This window comes from Nannobrachium achirus (genome assembly GCF_963921795.1).
Source record: "Nannobrachium achirus genome assembly, chromosome: 5".
NCBI lineage: Eukaryota > Metazoa > Chordata > Actinopteri > Myctophiformes > Myctophidae > Nannobrachium > Nannobrachium achirus.
Genome location: NC_137814.1, coordinates 2044698 through 2062156, shown reverse-complemented (window position 1 = coordinate 2062156; position 17459 = coordinate 2044698).

Sequence of the window (17459 nt, the reverse complement as noted above, 5' to 3'; positions counted from 1 at the left end):
CAGACCATGTACAGAGTGAAAGGTCACGTTTATGTGGTTAAATATCTGAAAACACTAATTGACATGAATCCAAAATATGATGATTGTATGAATATGGAATCTATGAACAGGTTGTGGGGGTCCCTGCTTCATCTCTCTCTCTCTCTCTCTCAACTAAGGGGTCCCTGCTTCATCTCTCTCTCTCTCTCTCTCAACTAAGGGGTCCCTGCTTCATCTCTCTCTCTCTCTCTCAACTAAGGGGTCCCTGCTTCATCTCTCTCTCTTTCAACTAAGGGGTCCCTGCTTCATCTCTCTCTCTCTCTCTCTCTCTCTCTCAACTAAGGGGTCCCTGCTTCATCTATCTCTCTTTCAACTAAGGGGTCCCTGCTTCATCTCTCTCTCTCTCTCTCTCTCTCTCTCTCTCAACTAAGGGGTCCCTGCTTCATCTATCTCTCTTTCAACTAAGGGGTCCCTGCTTCATCTCTCTCTCTCTCTCTCTCTCTCAACTAAGGGGTCCCTGCTTCATCTCTCTCTCTCAACTAAGGGGTCCTTGCTTCATCTCTCTCTCTCTTTCAACTAAGGGGTCCCTGCTTCATCTATCTCTCTTTCAACTAAGGGGTCCCTGCTTCATCTCTCTCTCTCTCTCTCTCTCTCTCTCTCTCTCAACTAAGGGGTCCCTGCTTCATCTCTCTCTCTCTTTCAACTAAGGAGTCCCTGCTTCATCTATCTCTCTTTCAACTAAGGGGTCCCTGCTTCATCTCTCTCTCTTTCAACTAAGGGGTCCCTGCTTCATCTCTCTCGCTCTCAACTAAGGGGTCCCTGCTTCATCTCTCTCTCTCTCAACTAAGGGGTCCCTACTTCATCTCTCTCTCAACTAAGGGGTCCCTGCTTCATCTCTCTCTCTCTCTCAACTAAGGGGTCCCTACTTCATCTCTCTCTCAACTAAGGGGTCCCTACTTCATCTCTCTCTCAACTAAGGGGTCCCTGCTTCATCTCTCTCTCTCTCAACTAAGGGGTCCCTACTTCATCTCTCTCTCTCTCAACTAAGGGGTCCCTGCTTCATCTCTCTCTCTCTCTCAACTAAGGGGTCCCTACTTCATCTCTCTCTCAACTAAGGGGTCCCTGCTTCATCTCTCTCTCTCTCTCAACTAAGGGGTCCCTACTTCATCTCTCTCTCAACTAAGGGGTCCCTACTTCATCTCTCTCTCAACTAAGGGGTCCCTGCTTCATCTCTCTCTCTCTCAACTAAGGGGTCCCTACTTCATCTCTCTCTCTCAACTAAGGGGTCCCTGCTTCATCTCTCTCTCTCTCTCTCTCAACTAAGGGGTCCCTACTTCATCTCTCTCTCAACTAAGGGGTCCTTGGCCTGAAAACGTTGAAGACCCCTGGTCTATGGCATAATAAACTCCAGTATGTCCAGAAGTCAGCAGAACCTGCTCCAGAGACCAGATCACACCAGTCCTCCATGACCTCCTCTGGCTGCCTTCAGAGTCTTGACCTTCATGACCTTCAGAGTCTTGCTCAAGGACTCTTCAACACTGACTCTGCAGGGGGGGGGGGGGGGGGGGGGGGCGGGATCCAACTGGGAACCCTCCGTGTTCTAATGACGGTTTCTCTACCCCTGAGCAGGGTTCTTCAAATGGCTTTATCTCAGGTTAAATAACACTGTTATTTTACAGCAGAAGAAGATAAGGAAACGTTATTGTCCATCAAATAATCAAAGCATAAAATGGAAAGTCAGTCAGTCAGTCAGTCAGTCAGTCAGTCAGTCAGTCAAACAGTCAAACAGTCAGTCAGTCAGTCAGTCAGTCAGTCAGTCAGTCAGTCAGTCAGTCAAACAAACAAACAGTCAAACAGTCAGTCAGTCAGTCAGTCAGTCAGTCAGTCAGTCAGTCAGTCAGTCAGTCAGTCAGTCAGTCAGCCAGTCAGTCAGTCAGCCAGCCAGTCAGCCAGTCAGTCAGTCAGTCAGTCAGTCAGTCAGTCAGTCAGTCAGCCAGCCAGCCAGTCAGTCAGTCAGTCAGCCAGCCAGCCAGTCAGTCAGTCAGTCAGTCAGTCAGTCAGCCAGTCAGCCAGTCAGCCAGTCAGTCAGTCAGTCAGTCAGTCAAACAGTCAAACAGTCAGTCAGTCAGTCAGTCAGTCAGTCAGTCAAACAGTCAGTCAGTCAGTCAGTCAGTCAGTCAGTCAGTCAGTCAGTCAGTCAGTCAGTCAGCCAGTCAGTCAGTCAGTCAGTCAGTCAGTCAGTCAGTCAGTCAGTCAGTCAGTCAGTCAGTCAGCCAGCCAGCCAGCCAGCCAGTCAGTCAGTCAGTCAGTCAGTCAGTCAGTCAGTCAGTCAGTCAAACAGTCAGTCAGTCAGTCAGTCAGTCAGTCAGTCAGTCAGTCAGTCAGTCAGTCAAACAAACAGTCAGTCAGTCAGTCAGTCAGTCAGTCAGTCAAACAAACAAACAGTCAGTCAGTCAGTCAGTCAGTCAGTCAGTCAGTCAGTCAGTCAGTCAGTCAGTCAGTCAGTCAGTCAGCCAGCCAGTCAGTCAGTCAAACAGTCAGTCAGTCAGTCAGTCAGTCAGTCAGTCAGTCAGTCAGTCAGTCAGTCAGCCAGCCAGTCAGTCAGTCAGTCAGTCAGTCAGTCAGTCAGTCAAACAGTCAGTCAGTCAGTCAGTCAGTCAGTCAGTCAGAATACAACAATAAAACATCATAAAATACACAAAGTCACCCCTGAACTTGCTTCAGGGCACCCTGGGGTGCCACAGCACCCACTGTGAGAAACACTGTGGGACACAACTGCCACTAGATGGCGATGTTCCCTGGGACAAAGTTATGTTTTCTATTGAAGATCATCTTCTGAAACAAGTGTTAAAGGGGACGACCACCCATTTTCAATATTGAACTATGTCATTAATATACCTTAGAGGAGTTGTGTGGAAATAAAAAAAAGTTCCCCCTCTTCTGTGTTGCCTAGAACTGGAGGATTGATTTTGGGGTTTGTATTGTAAAGTACAATGTGTGATGTCATCAAGTTGGATTTTGCAATACAAACCCCAAAATCAATCCTCCAGTTCTAGGCAACACAGAAGAGGGGGAACTTTTTTTTATTTTATTTCCACACAACTCCTCTAAGGTATATTAATGACATAGTTCAAATTGAAAAATGGGTGGTCTTCCCCTTTAAGTTTGTCTACTGTTGTACAGAATCATGGATACAAATATTTCTCTCCACTTATACATTTTTCTTATTTTTGGGAGACCATAGAGGCGTGCCCATGTCCCACCAGTGGTCCACGTACCACAGGTTGAGAACCACTGCCTTGGTGCATGCTGTGTGTCTGTGGTTAGAATAGTTACCATGGTTACTAGGGTTACTATAATCTGAGTCCCCTGAAGTTATTTTTTCAGCCACTAGGGGGGGTCTGGTTACTACGGTTACCAACTGCAGGCTACATCATGGTTATGTGAAATGTCAACAGCTGGTTTGCTTTGGAACGGCGGTTCTCAACCTGCGGGTCGGGACCCCCAGGGGGGTCCCCATAGGATTAAGGAGGGGTCCCCGTGCCGATGACAGTGATGTGACAATTTAAAGACTTTTAAGACTTTTTAATTCCTCAAAAAGAATGAAAAAAAAAAAAGACAATTATTGTATGAAAAGCAGTCAACAAACTGTTCACGTTGTCAGAATAATTGCGACCGTCAGGTCGCAGTTACTAACAAAACCTCGACCAGCTGTCTGTCAGTCTGTCAGTCTGTCACACGTCACACTTTTGCCCTGCTCATATCTCTGCAACCGTTGCCCCGATCCATGCCAAATTTTGCACCCACACTCCTTGGCTGCCAAACCAAACCTCAATTCTCAATTGACGCTCTTCTAGCGCCACCATGAGGCCGATTCTTGCAAAACACATTTTTGGACACTGCTCCTACACATTCTGACCTAAAATCATGCAAATCGGTAGACAATAATGTCTACACTCATGTCATCAACATGGATCTGTCCCATATAGCGCCACCATCAGGACGATTTTTTTCAAACACTATTTTGGACACTGCTCCTACACATTTTGCTCTCAAATCACGCTGCAACCTGACGGTGGCTCATCTCCCGATCAGAGAGTCTTACTGGTAGAAGAAAGAAGTAAACAGAGCTTGTAGATCAGCTGTTTTCACAGTGTGTGTCTGAGGAAGTGAAAACGGAACGCCTGGCCTCGACCAGGCCTGGCATTGCATCATTTTAGGGGCAAGCAAGGCCCCACGAGGCACCAGGCCCCACGAGGCACCAGGCCCCACGAGGCACCAGGCCCCACGAGGCACCAGGCCCCACGAGGCACCAGGCCCCACGAGGCACCAGGCCACATGCCAGGACAGGGAGGACATCACATGAAACAAGACTTTAGTCCAGGGGCGTCAATTGGGTATGGCAGGGGTATGCAGCTGCCATACCCTGGGTCCAGGGGGGTCCAGGGGTATGCAGCTGCCATACCCTGGGTCCAGGGGGGTCCAGGGGTATGCAGCTGCCATACCCTGGGTCCAGGGGGGTCCAGGGGTATGCAGCTGCCATACCCTGGGTCCAGGGGGGTCCAGGGGTATGCAGCTGCCATACCCTGGGTCCAGGGGGGATTTACTTTTAAATATAAATCCACAAATGTCTCTTTGTCTATCTGTGCTGGTTATTATGTTGTTAAATTACAGTAAAATAACTACAGATGCAAAATTCTACAAAATGGTCATCTTTAACAATAAGGTATTGTGGCGCGTTTACTAACATGCCAAGTTTAGCTGCACTTGAACAACCGTTCCAGGCTGCCATATCCAGCCCAAGAAACCGCAGAAACGGGGGGAAATAAAATGTACTTCTTAAAATAAATGGTTCATGCCTGTTGCTAAGGTATGGCAACATGACTGGTGTCTTCAAGACACCAGTCATGTTGCCATACCTTAGCCTTTTCTGAACTGACGCCACTGCTTTAGTCATTTGAAATAATTGAATTTAAGGTTTAATATAAATGTAATATGTAGAGTATCTGCTGTGAAATACATAAATACATGATGGGATTCACAATGTTATTCATGCTCAGCCCTGCACCAATCAAAGTAACTGGATCGGTTTAAAGATGGGGACTCGGGGGAGTTAAGAATTCAGAATCTCAACAAAAGACACTGGTGTCTACATGACAGGAAAGAGACACTGGTGTCTACATGACAAGAAAGAGACACTGGTGTCTACATATTGACCAGAAAGAGACACTGGTGTCTACATGACAAGAAAGAGACACTGGTGTCTACATGACAAGAAAGAGGGGGGGTTTCACTCACCTCCCCGGTTCACATTTTTTTTTGGGGGGGTCCCCCCAGTTGAAAAGCCTGAAAAGGTTGAGAAACACTGCTTTAGAATGAGGAATGAGGAAGGTGTTAATGTCTGGTAAACATGTTGGTGTATCAGCTTTAAACTGTAGTAAACAAAAACATAAGTGTCAACAATAGAATGAGGAAGCAGTTTGTTCTGCTTGGTATCATGTCAGCCTACGCAAACAGTGAGACCAGAGATGACTGTACAGAAATGGAAAGGGGAAAGGGGACACCTAACCTGTGTTCCAATTTATCAAATTATTATGTATTCATAAGCTCTAGAGCAGGGCTTCCCAAACTATTTTGTCTCAGGGCACCCCATGAATATTGTTTTAATCCGAGGCACCCCATGAATATTGTTTTAATCCGAGGCACCCCAACATTATAATTTTCACTACCATCACCTATTTATAGCATATCGTCGTTGTCGGGTGGAAACCTTGTATGTCCAGAACCGTTCGTTTTGTATTTATCATCTATAAAATGTACTAAACTGTATGTGTACTAGAAAACACAAAAGCACACAACGCCTCGCGATGCGAGCTAGGCGTTGTGTGCTTGTAGATCGGCTGTTTTCACTAGTTTCGTGCGACAGTCTTGTGTGATGAAGCAGGGCTTTGCTTTACCAAAAGACGTACACATTTGAAACTTGGAGATACGAGGTTTCTGCCCGACAGTGACGATATTATGTTGCAAGCAAAACATTGAGATAATATCAATTTTGGTTAGAACTGACTGAAAATAACTTTGTACTTCACCTTTAAAATGATAGTAAATATTTTTTCAAGTGTCCAAATAAATTCCAAATATCATCGAATGATCTCGCAGCACCCCTGGACTGCTGTCACAGCACCCCAGGGTGCCCCGTCACCCCCAGGGTGCCCCGTCACCCCAGGGTGCCCCGTCACCCCAGGGTGCCCCGTCACCCCCGTCACCCCAGGGTGCCCCGTCACCCCAGGGTGCCCCGTCACCCACTTTGAAAACCCCTGGTCTAGAGGGTATGGGCATGACATCATCATCATACCCAGAAGTTATGCAGGATCGCCTACTGAGTGGCAAAACACTACTTTCTGGTCTTGACAGCCCAAACATCCAGAAAATAACAGAAAGGTGTCTGATTGCATTAAATGATGTTAAACTCACTTTGCCACTCGATTTGCCACTCGATTTGCCATTCACTTTATGCATGCGCATAGTTTCCTCTATTAATATTTTTCATTGCTTCAATATTTATAAAACCCACAGACTGAATTAACACATGCATGTTTAACTTTCACTTAAAAGTTTCGGCACAAAGTAGCAAAGATAGCAGATCTACAAGCACACGACGAGTCGCAGTGCGACCCATCGTGAGCTTGTAGATCTTCTATTTTCACTGTTTTTTGCGAGACACTCTCATATGATGAAGTAAAGCATTCATTAAAAACATTCAAAGTTTTAAAAGAGACAAGTTTCTGCCTGGCAGAAAACACATTCAACCACTTCCTGTTGTGTCTAGTTTGACATTAAACCGACACACGTTGTGGTCATTTGTTAAAAAAAAAAAAAAAAAAAAAAAAAAAAGTAATGTAGGCCCCGTGGTGGAAAAATACTCACATTCTTTAAGTAAGTAAAAGTATCAATACTGCAATATAGAGATAATCTGTTACAAGTAAAACGTCCAGAATTCAACATGAGTTTAAGTACGAAAGTGTTGCCATCAAAATACTTAATAACATACCAAAAGTAAAAGTACAAAATGTTTGAAAACAGCAGATCTACAAGCTCACAACGCGGCGCGTTGTGAGCTTGTAGATCTGCTATTTTTGGCTAAAGTTCTCCAAATATGGACACTAGGGTTCAAGTGATTAATATAAAAAAGGAGAAAAAAAGTTTCTTTAGAGCACTGTGTAGGCCTACAGTACACTGTGTACTAAAACGTATTTAGAGCAGATTTCAGATTCACCCTCAACTGACAGGAAGTGATGATATGGTTTTAGAAACTAATAATGACAATAGCAGGTGGCTGTTAGTTTCGCGCGTGCATGCATCATTTTTTTTTAAAGAATTTAAAGCTAGTTTGGCTAAGTTTTAATCTTGTGAAATGGGGTAGTCTTATAGATTTTTTATTTAAATTTTTTAAATAGTGTTAGTTTTGGTTACACACCTCTATTCAGAAGATTGACTTCCATTATTCTAAATATAGAGGTTATCTAATAACATAACATTAACATAACATAACATAACATAACATAACATTAAATCAATCCATTTGGTTTGGGTTTGGATCAGTGATGAGTTCCTTAGTGGTCATAGAGGTATCACAATTTAAACTCTTTTTCCAGTTATTTGGGGGCCCAATTGCAATATTCCTCTATAGGCCCCCCAGTGGGCCCCGGCCCGCAGGTTGAGAACCAGTACTGTAGTGTAAACCAGTGGTTCTCAATTGGTTTCATGTCAAGGACCCCCAAATTGACACTTACTGGACCACAGACCCCCATTTGAAGAGATATGCCAGGGACCCCCATAAGAGAAGATGTTTATACAGCTCTAGCAGTGATTCCCAACCATTTTAATTCCATGGACCCCCCAGTTTTACATGAATTTTAGGCTACCATTTATACCTCCTAGACCCCAATTTATATTCAATATTAATTTAACTCAGAGAGTGTACACATGGAACCAAATGGACCCACAAGGGTCCATTTGGTTCCATTTGTACACACTCTGAGTTACATACCCACAAGGGTCCATTTGGTTCCTAGCCATCATTTAAGCTGGGGACCCCCTGGAACTCCCTCAAGGACCCCTGGGGGTCCCCGGACCCCACTTTGAGAACCACTGGTGTAAACCACCTCTAACTAACCCAAATGAGTTGACGTGCAGTACAGTGGGCCATCCTGAAGGGGGTGCTGGTTGACAACAGCTTCTCACAGTGTGTGAGCTGTGTGGGCTTCCAGATAACAGGGAAAACACTGACATCATGATAATATAATATTCATTATAAAACAGGGATAAAAATAAGAACTGAAAGAAGCAGTTCACTCCAAAAAATACTTATTTTATATCAATTACACACACAGTAATTCTCCCTCTCAGCTGTCCTACTGTCTGTCTCTCACACACTCTGTGTGTGTGTGTGTGTGTGTGTGTGTGTGTGTGTGTGTGTGTGTGTGTGTGTGTGTGTGTGTGTGTGTGTGTGTGTGTGTGTGTGTGTGTGTGTGTGTGTGTGTGTGTGTGTGGTATAGACAGACAGATGTGTATCTTGTAGGTTTCAGATCCGGTGGGAGTGGAAATACCCTACCTCATGTTGTAGTCAGATATAGAAAGCTAGATATCTCATCCGCCGCTAACCTCGCGTCACCAGGCTTTCTGGGGGAAAGCCTGGTATTGGTTTACAACGTGCGTTTGATCCGCTCTAGGTGGAAAAACCACAAGCAGAAGAAGCGGTGTCGCTTTGTTTTGGTTCCCCCTGCTTGTTTCCCCAATCCCTATAAAAATGCTCCAGTAGCCTAGTGTAGTCTTGCCAGTCGCTACGAGTTGGACTAAAAGATGCATTTACCAAACACATTGTCCAAAAGCAAAACTACGAGGGGTTTATTAGGTAGGCCCTAAAAGTATGTCCTTGAGTGCAGGGGAATTATTTTGGGTTAAAACTCTTTCCGGTTTGATCTTTGAATGAATGAATGAATGAATGAATAAATGAATAAATGAATAAATGGATGGATGGATGGATGGATGAATGAATGAATGAATGAATGAATGAATGAATGAATAGATGGATGGATGGATGGATGGATGGATGGATGGATGGATGAATGAATGAATGAATGAATGAATGAATGAACGAATGAACGGATGAACGGATGAATGAATGAATGAATGAATGAATGATGGAGCTACATCAGTGATGCCTGATGTCTTTAGTCTCTCTGCATTCAACGTCACTCAGTCTCCCTTCATTCTGATTGGCTAACAAGCTGACACATGCTCAGTACACTCCATTCCTAGAGTTCATTCTGATTGGCTAACAAGCTGACACATGCTCAGTAGAGTCTCTGTCAGCAGAGCCAATCAGCCTGTCCTTCCCATCAGCCTCCTGTGCCAAACAGCAGATCTACAAGCTCACCACACCTTGTGTTGCGAGGCGGTGTGAGCATGTAGATCTGCTATTTTCAAAATGTCTGCCTCTAATATTTGGCCAATGTTTAATTTGTCATTTTAGAGGCATTTCCTTAAATTGTCACTTAATGTTGCACATTAAGTTAATCATCTGGGGACCCCCTCCTGAATCATCTGGGGACCCCGTGGGGGTCCCGACCCACAGGTTGAGAACCACTGATCTATAGCACCACATGGAGCACAGTCACACATGCACCACACCACTGATATATAGATCCACATGGAACAGTCCTACACCACTGATATATAGATCTACAATGATGGAACAGTCCTACACCACACTGAACACTCTGTGGCAATAAACGGTTAATGAAAGTGTCGTGTCTGCTAATCCATGTGGTCTGTGTGTGTGTGTGCGTGCGTGTGTGTGTGTGTGTGTGTGTGTGTGTGTGTGTATGTGTGCGTGCGTGCGTGTGTGTGTGCGTGCGTCCACTCTCACTCATGATGACATCACATCCTGTTTTGCTAGTGTTGCCTCAGAGTTTTGAGCGGGAGTCACGCTAACACATCCACTTCCTGTTGTTTTTATTAGATTTTATATATTTGTATTCTATATTTATTATGTATTTTTATTATATATTTGTATTATATTTATTATATATTTTTATTATGATACTATAACCTACAGTATTTTTGTATAGCTACAGCATATGGGCAGTGCAAAAATACTTAAATGTTTTACTTAAGTAAAGGTATCAATACTGAAATGTAGGAATACTCCGTTACAAGTAAAAGACTAAGATTCTAAACGTACTTGAGGCATCAAAATATATACTTAAAGCACCAAAAGTAAAAGTACAAAATGTTTAGCCAAAGTAGTCAGAAGTATAAGTATTGGAAATACTCAAGTACAGTATGTGTGTGTGTGTGTGTGTGTGTGTGTGTGTGTGTGTGTGTGTGTGTGTGTGTGTGGTGTACTTTCTCCAGGGCCTCGCATGACAAGCTCCAACCGCAGAGTGGCGCACACACACACACACACACACACACACACACACACACACACACACACACACACACACACACACACACACACACACACACACACACCATGCTGAGTTGTCACGCTATGTGTAACCAGTGTGGCAACACATATCAGACTGTGGCCTTGATGCTCCTCTGGTTAAGACACACGCAGGAAAGGTCGTCCGGATCGGGAATCGAACCGGTGATGCCGCCAGGCATCCGTATGGTATGCGCCTGGACCAGTAGGCCAGCGGGTGCCCCCTAGTTTAGGTTATTAACCAAAATGACCTTTTTTCTATTGAGTAAAAAATATATATATTTGTTGCATTCCTTGCAGACAAAAATGTTATTATAGTAAGTGTACCTTCACTGATTCTGGACGGGTCCCCATCCAGAATCAGTGGGGGTAAATGTATTGTAATCAAATATTATTGAACTCCAGTCTCCATGGCATGAGTAATCAATAGAATAAAAGGTTATTTTAAATGTTATAATTTTTATCCCACGATTATGCAACCCCTTTTTTCACACAGTGCCAATTGCCTATGTAATCCTGGGCTCTGCTCTCCCTCTGCCGCGCCTGGGGAGACAACGGACTGACCTCATGCTTCCTTCAATGCATGAGTAGTCCAAGTTGTTTCTTTTCACCTGACAGGGGGGATCTCCCCGGGATGGACGTAGCGCTTGGAAGGAACACGTTATTCCAACAAGTTCCTTTCCCCTCCATCAGGCACCCCGGCTGGCCAGGGGGAGGCATTATATAAAAGGTTATTTTGGGGGTGATAAGGTTATTTTGGGGGTGAAAAGGTTATTTTGGGGGTGAACTACTCCTTTAAGGATCTCCCTACATGGTAGTAGAGTAGACTATTCTTCCTGGGGTCCAGGCATAAATAATATCACAATACAAGACATAAAATACACTACTGTATTAATTACTATCAAAACCTCCACCGGCTGTCAGTCAGTCAGTCAGTCTGTCACGTCACATCACGTCACGTCACGTCACGTCACGTCACACTTTTGGCCCTACTCATATCTCCGCCACCGTTATCCCTATCCATGCCAAACGTTGCACACACACTCCTTGGCTGTCAAACCACTACCTCCACCCCTCATCTCTCACATGGCCCTCTTCTAGCGCCACCATGAGGCCGATTCTTGCAAAACACCTTTTTGGACACTACTCCTACAGATTTTGCCCTAAAATCACACAAAGCGGGACACAGTATGTCTACATGTGACGGTCACTTATCTCCCAGTTAGGCAGTCTTACTGGTTCATATTCAGTCTGCTAGGAGGCTTTGGTCTGCTGGCGTCCTCCTCCCTGATCCAGACCTAAGCCTGACCGCATACCAAAATATACATAATCAATGTTACAAACTAAACCCATAGCACTTACTGTAGCACTATCTTAGGTTTTATATAAACCCTACCCTCAATGAGCATACATCTTAGGTTTTATATAAACCCTACCCTCAATGAGCATACATCTTAGGTTTTATATAAACCCTACCCTCAATGAGCATACACCTTAGGTTTTATATAAACCCTACCCTCAATGAGCACACATCTTAGGTTTTATATAAACCCTACCCTCAATGAGCATACATCTTAGGTTTTATATAAACCCTACCCTCAATGAGCATACATCTTAGGTTTTATATAAACCCTACCCTCAATGAGCATACATCTTAGGTTTTATATAAACCCTACCCTCAATGAGCATACATCTTAGGTTTTATATAAACCCTACCCTCAATGAGCATACATCTTAGGTTTTATATAAACCCTACCCTCAATGAGCACACATCTTAGGTTTTATATAAACCTAAGTGATCCCATGCAGGTTCACTGACCAGTCAGCTAAGGTCCATTAACTGGCACAAAACATTTCCAGATGGGGGGAGGGGTTCACGGCCAAATACATATACGTTTTGGTACAAGAAAAGGTTTGCGAGCGACGGACATTCTACGGCCCCGACAGATCTCACCAGTGACATGACTCCTGCTGCTGTCCACTTAGAGCAGGGGTCTTCAACAGGGGGTCCGGGACCCCTAGGGGGTCCTCAGAGTTATTACAGGGGGTCCTCCAAATCTTTGTGTGATAGAAACTTTTTTTATATTAACCATCCTAGTGTCCATATTCTGAAAACTTTAGCCAAAAATAGCAGATCTGCTGCGAGGCGTTGTGAGCTGGTAGATCAGCTATTTTAGGCAAAGAGGTTTTGTAGAGGGGAAAAAGAGCAGACTAAGTACACAGTGAAAGGTAAAGTATTGACGGTTCAAGTGGTTAAATATCTGAAAACACAAATTGACATCAATCCAAAATACACTGATGATTGTGCTGTCAAACGATATGCAAAATTATCTATGAACAGGTTGTGGGGGTCCCTGCTTCATCTCTCTCTCAACTAAGGGGTCCTTGGCCTGAAAACGTTGAAGACCCCTGGCTTGTGATAAATCATAGCGATTTTATCATTTATCAAAGCGATTTTATCATTTATCATAGCGATTTTATCATTTATCAAACCAGTCCACATGAACAATACTGATGTAAAATAAGATATCTGAACGGCTACATGTATTTTATATACAATTAAAATGTGGTGAACCACAGTTACAGGGAGGCTAGCCCAGGCTTTTCTCTCTTGCTAGGGTTAGGCTAGCGAGCCACTGGTTTAGGAGAGGTTCAGTTTGGTTCCCAGCTCTTTCCTCTTCATTCACTGGATTCATTTGGAAGGCCTGAGACCAGAACCTCCAGGACATTTGATTAAAGTTTCAAATCAAATGTTATTACATTAATGTTATTACAGCTGCAGTCTGCAGAGGAGAGGCAGCGTTATGAAAGTAAACCTTGTGTTGATGATGTGTGAAACCGCCTGTCTGTCTGTCAGTCTGTGGAAGAGCTTCATTACAGACTGATGGACGGATAAGGATAACACACACCAAAGATGGGAACTCCATTCAGTCTACACTGAAGGAAGGTAATACATTCTATATGTCTATACAGTAGATACTGTATAGATTTCTTTATGCTTGTACATGCATAGCTTCCATTCCATAGACTACAGGGGGACTGCCCATAAGTCCAAAGGTTCATTAGTCCGAAGGTTCATTAGTCCGAATTTAGTTAGGGTTACTGAGGTTAAGGTTAAGGTTAGGGTTAGGGTTAGGCATAGTATTCTTAACAAATTTAATTCGGACTAATGAACCTTCGGACCAATGCCATGGCACCGACTACAGAGCCTGCTGGCGACCCCGACAGACACTGGGGGGACTCGGACACTGGACAAAGCCAGATGTAGGAGTGCTTTGCTCCTCACAGTAAACTCAGTAACAGACAGAGAGGTGGATAACATGGATAACATTTACAGTGGTTGTGATGCTGTATTAACACATCTTACTGAGAGAGCCCCTGGAAACACCCCCCAAGGACCCCTGGGGGTCCCCAGACCCCACTTTGAGAACCACTGGCCTACAGACAGACAGACAGACCAGGGACCTGCTGGCCATTGGGAAAAGCGGGACAACTCCCGAACGGACGGCTCATTCCCGGCCGGTCCAGGCCGGCCATTAGGAAAAAGAAAAAAGAAAAAAAAAGGTCTGCCTTTGTTCCATTTTGGGGGTTTGGCGGCCAACAAAGTAAATCGTCACTGTCGGGCAGAAACCTCGTATCTCAAAGTTTCAAATTTGTACATTTTTTCGCAAAGCAAAGCCCTGCTTCATCGTACAAGGCCGTCGCACAAAAGTAGTGAAAACAGCAGATCTACAAGCACACAACGCCTCGCGGTGCGAGGCGTTGTGTGCTTGTAGATCGGCTGCTTTCACTAGTTTAAATCATTTTTAAAATGATAAATACAAAACAAACGGTTTTGGACATACAAGGTTTCCACCCGACAACGACGAAATATAACTCATGTACAGTAATTGGCCCACTGGCTTGTCACTTGTCATGATCTGAAAAGGCAGCAGCGCTATAGAGAGAGATCTCTCTCTATAGCGCGCAATGAGGGCCTCTCCAACTCTTTTTTCCCGGGCTGAATCAGGGGCCCAGCACGTCCCTGAGCCAGACAGACAGACAGAGTGACGCGGGAAGCAGCAGTTTCAGGTTCCTGATTTGACGTCACGTCACTTTGTGGTGTAACGACATTTACTCATACAGTCTGTCAACAACCCCACACACACACACACACATACACACACTCACACACATATACACACACACACACACTCATACGCGGCAGCCCTCAACTGTCTCTCACGCACAGTAAGTATACCTCATTAATAAATCAATAATCAATCGATCATTAATCAATATTTTAATCGTGTCGATAATGATGTCAAACTTTGCCTGAACCGACCACCGCTTCAGTTTGATGGCTGACGGTGTCTAAATGCAGTGGTGTAAAGTAACTAAGTACATTTACTTAAGTACTGTACTTAAGTACAATTTTGAGATATTGCTACTTTACTTGAGTATTTTCCAATCTCCAATACTTTTACTTCTACTCCATTACATCTGGGATCACAAACATTGTACTTTTACTCCACTACATTAATATGAAAACCTGAAATGGAACAATCTGTACAACGAGTACTTTTACTCTTGGTACTTTAAGTATATTTTGATGACAATACTTTTGGTACTTTTAGTACATTTTGAATTCTGGACTTTTAACTGTAACTGAGCTTTTCTACATTATTGCAGTATTGATACTTTTACTTAAGTAAAACGTTTGGGTACTTTTTCCCCACCACTGTTGGCACTTGGGTGATTTCTTATATTTTGGATAAAGTACACGTGATTTATTTTACTGGTGATGAATTAAATGATTCTACTGATCATTAATGATCATTAAATGATTAAACTGTAAACTATTATGCTGAATATGTAAGATGTAATCTAAACTAATCTAGCCCAGTGTTTCTCACAGTGGGGTTCCAGGGACTCTGTGTACCTTTAGGGGGGTCTAAATGGTTCCAGGGACTGTGTGTGTACCTTTAAGGGGGTCTAAATTGACCCATACAGGTCTGGTAACTCTGACAGGGTACAAATGGAACCAAATGCCAAAAGAAATCAGATGGTGTTGTAGCAGTCCTAATCACAGGAAAATGTAATGTTTAAAAATTAATAATGTTTTGTAAGGTTTTATAGCCATAAATCATGCTCTAATTTTCATTTTGGGGATATTTTTCACAATAATAACATATGTACATGTTCTAGACATTCTAATGATCACCAAACAAATTATTACAGGCATTTTACTCATGTTTTAGTGAGAAATAGCTTCAGTTAAAAAGTGAGATGTTGTTCGTCTAGACTCTGGACTCCAGAGATCTTTAAGTTGTGTGAATGTCAGCCTCTGTGGGGGGTATTTATGCAAATATCGTGGCCAATGGCATTGTAATACTAAACAATAGGATTTAATGGTGATGTTAATGTGAAGAAAGAACAGGAAAACTAATTATAACATTTTTTTTTAAATGATTTAAAAAAATGTTGCCAAAAAGCAACACTGGGCCTTGCAGGGTTAAGGGGAGACCTTGGCATGTGAAGGTTTGAGAAACACTGCACTAGCCTTTCAACATGCATTCAACAACTCAGACTAGTCAGAAGATTAACTTAGTAGTAGTAGTAGTAGTAGTAGTAGTTGTAGTAGTAGCATGAGATGGTAGTCATAGTAATACATATTGTAGTAACTCTTGCTATTGTGTTCTCCAATGATATCATATGATATCATTTGATATGGTATGATGATATGGATATTACACACACCCAAAGTGTGTCTGAAAACATGACACATGACAAAAAAAAAAAAACTCCATACCTACTGGGAGAAATACAACAATGTGCGAACACAACATCAAGATTTGTAGAGAATGGAATATAAACACCCTAAGGACTACAAACCATTGAGGGACCCCTCTACAAGGGACCCCTCTATAGACCCACTGCACATACAGTATAAACAGAGGGACCCCTCTACAAGGGACCCCTCTATAGACCCACTGCACATACAGTATGAAACACAGCTGCTTACTTTTAAACACGTCTTAAATCTGAGGATGTTTTGTATATTATTTAAAACCGTATTGTCTCAAAGCGACTGCAAAAGATGGCAGCTGTTTGTTTAAAAAGCTTTCTACCCTGCATACTATAGGCTATATACTAACATGTATATAGGGACAATTCAATTCAATTCAATTCAATTTTATTAAAGTGTCAAATCATAACAAGTTATCTCAAGACACTTTACAAAGGCTAAAGAGCCATGAGAGAGAGAGAGAGAGAGGAGAGAGGGAGAAACAAGGGAGAGACAAGGGAAAGACAACAAGGGGCACACGCACACACATACACAGGTCCTGCATGCGTGTGTACAAGAACGAACGAACGAACGAACGCACACACACACACACACACACACACAGGCGCTGCATGCGCATGCGCGTGTAGGGGGAGGGGAAGGGGAGGGGAAGGGGAGGGGAAGGGGAGGTAAGGGTAGGGGGGGTGGGGGGAGGAGAGAGAGAACCCGAGCAGAACCTGTACCTGTGAGGTACCCCCTCGAGAGAACTCGAGCGGATACCTCACAGGCCCGAGGCCCCCACCCTGAGCAAGCAATTTGCGACACACTGTGACATACGGTAGCTCTGTTTACACAATGCTGTACCTCCTCCCACTGTATACTGTATGTGTTCCCCTTTTTAAACTGTGTTTTATTATATTTGTGACACTTGCTTTGGCAATGGAAACACATGTTTTCTCATGCCAATAAAGCTAATTTGAATGATATCATATGACATGATGCATGATGTAATCTAATATTGTTGTTGCACAGCAAGTAATAGTAATACTAGTAATAGTAATACTAGTAATAGTAGTAGTATTAGTGTACCAGTATAGTAATAGTATCACCAATAGTAAACATTGTTGTAATTCTTGTTTTTCTGTTTTATCTTCAGATGGAAACCACTGATATGATGACATCTTTAATGACTCTGGTATGTCTCTCTCTCTCTCTCTCTCT